This window comes from Silene latifolia, chromosome 5 (genome assembly GCF_048544455.1).
Source record: "Silene latifolia isolate original U9 population chromosome 5, ASM4854445v1, whole genome shotgun sequence".
NCBI classification, from domain to species: Eukaryota; Viridiplantae; Streptophyta; class Magnoliopsida; order Caryophyllales; family Caryophyllaceae; genus Silene; species Silene latifolia.
In genome coordinates this window covers 79,543,036-79,544,900 of record NC_133530.1, presented here as the reverse complement: position 1 = coordinate 79,544,900, position 1,865 = coordinate 79,543,036, and the positions used below count along the sequence as shown (strand labels likewise).

The window sequence follows — 1,865 nt, the reverse complement described above, 5'->3', positions numbered from 1 at the left end:
AGGGAACAAGTTAGAATAAGGAGTACCTTGCTTGAAAGACTGGAAGGCATGAACTTGTTTAATAGTACTCATACACTTGGCTGTAGTGTGGCCATCTATTCCACATCTCTCACGGGATACTTCTTGATTAATCATTGCATAAACCGTTTCTTGCTTATTACCCAAAGACTGAGATGTCTTTAATTCAGCTATTTGAGCCATTAAGGCCTCTAGCTGTGCCGCAATAACATTATTTGAACCACTTCCTCTCTTGCTACCTCTGGGTTACCATACTCAGCAGTGTGAGTAGTTATCTGATCAATCAACTTCTAAGCATTACCGTCATTAGTATTATCCTGGAATCTTCCATTTGCAGCTTAATCAAGCAAAGCTCTGTGATCATCATACAACCCGTTGTAAAACTGGTTGCAAAGAATCTAAATCTGGAAGCCATGATGGGGGACGGATCGAACTAACCTCTTGAAACGAACCCAGGCTTCATTAAAATCCTCAGTAGGACCTTGTTTAAAACTCATGATTTGGCTTCTAAGAGCATTAGTCTTCTGCGGTGGAAAATACTTCTTGTAGAATGCTTGAGCTAATGAAGTCCAGTTAGTGATTGAATCAGCCTCCATATCCAAGTCACGTAGCCACTTTGCTACATCATCTCTCAAAGAGAAAGGAAAGAGAGTCTGTTTTACTTGATCTTGAGTCACCCCAACTGTCAAAGGAATAGAACAACAATATGTAACAAATTTCTCCATGTGCTTTGCGGGGTCCTCTTCAGCTTTTACTCCAATTAAATTTCTCTCTACTAGGCTTATATAGAAAGGTTTGATCTCAAAAGTCTCTTTATCAGTGGTAGGGAGCTTAAAACCTTTAGGAATATAATCAACACTGGGTTCAGAATGACTTGCCAAGGTCGGCATCTTTAATGTTGTAGGAGTAATGGGTGTAGAAATAAATGTGTCCTTTTTAAAGGATGGATCTTCTCCGAAACTCGTAGTCAAGTGTACTCAAGTCTTCCACCTGATTTACTTCTCTTTGAAATTTTTGTCTGTATCGAAAAGTCTTTTGTGGCTCGGGATCAAAAATTATAATCTCCAACCTGTTAGACCTGGGCATAAACAAAAACAAAAAGAAAATATCAAACTGTCTCAAGGAACTGATGCTCCCTGAGACAAAAGACAGAAATAAACAAAAACAAACAAGAAAATTGTTGCCTCCCCGGCAACGCACCAAATTTGATAGGGTTATTTTCAGTCGTTGGCCTATCAAAATAAATCCTAAATTACTACTAACCGGTAGCTAGTGGCAAGAAAGGGTCAAATCCACAGGGAGGCGAGTTAATTAGTCTAGTTTGTTTATATTTAGTTTCTCTTAAAGGTAACAGTTTTATGGGGTTTGATTGGTTTGATTTCTAACAACTAATTGCGATGTAAATGAAGACAAATTCAATAATATTAAAGAGTCTAGGGATTGGGTTCACTAGGTAGTCATCCAAGGGTAAGATTCAATTCATTGATTGAGCAATTTATATTGTTGAAAGTCATATGATCGTTCGATTCTAATATGTCTTTTTAGATCTAAACTTAACATGCAATTGCTATTATTAAGCCGGTCTATTATTATGTCTTTTGTAAGACGAATTTGGAAAGATCTTTTGATTGATAAGGTTGCTTTTCAAGCGAATGGAATTTGTTTAATTCGGTTCAGTAAGCAAGAGGATAAGGATAAGGTTCTTCAATCTGAGCAGTTATTCTTTGATAATAAGCCTTTTATTATTAGAGATTGGCAGTCTGATGTGAAATGTGAGAAGGATAAGCCTGATGTGGTGAGAATTTGGGTGGGGTTTTACAACCTGAAACTTAAATTTTGGGGGAAAG

At 37.3% G+C, this 1,865-nt stretch overlaps 1 non-coding gene across 1 annotated transcript; it reads left to right on the top strand.

Moving 5' to 3' along the window:
- Positions 1-426: 426 nt before the first annotated feature.
- On the top strand, positions 427-533 carry LOC141658332 (small nucleolar RNA R71). The gene has a single exon (XR_012549224.1). It is a non-coding gene; the product is annotated as a small nucleolar RNA R71 (small nucleolar RNA).
- Positions 534-1,865: the final 1,332 nt, after the last annotated feature.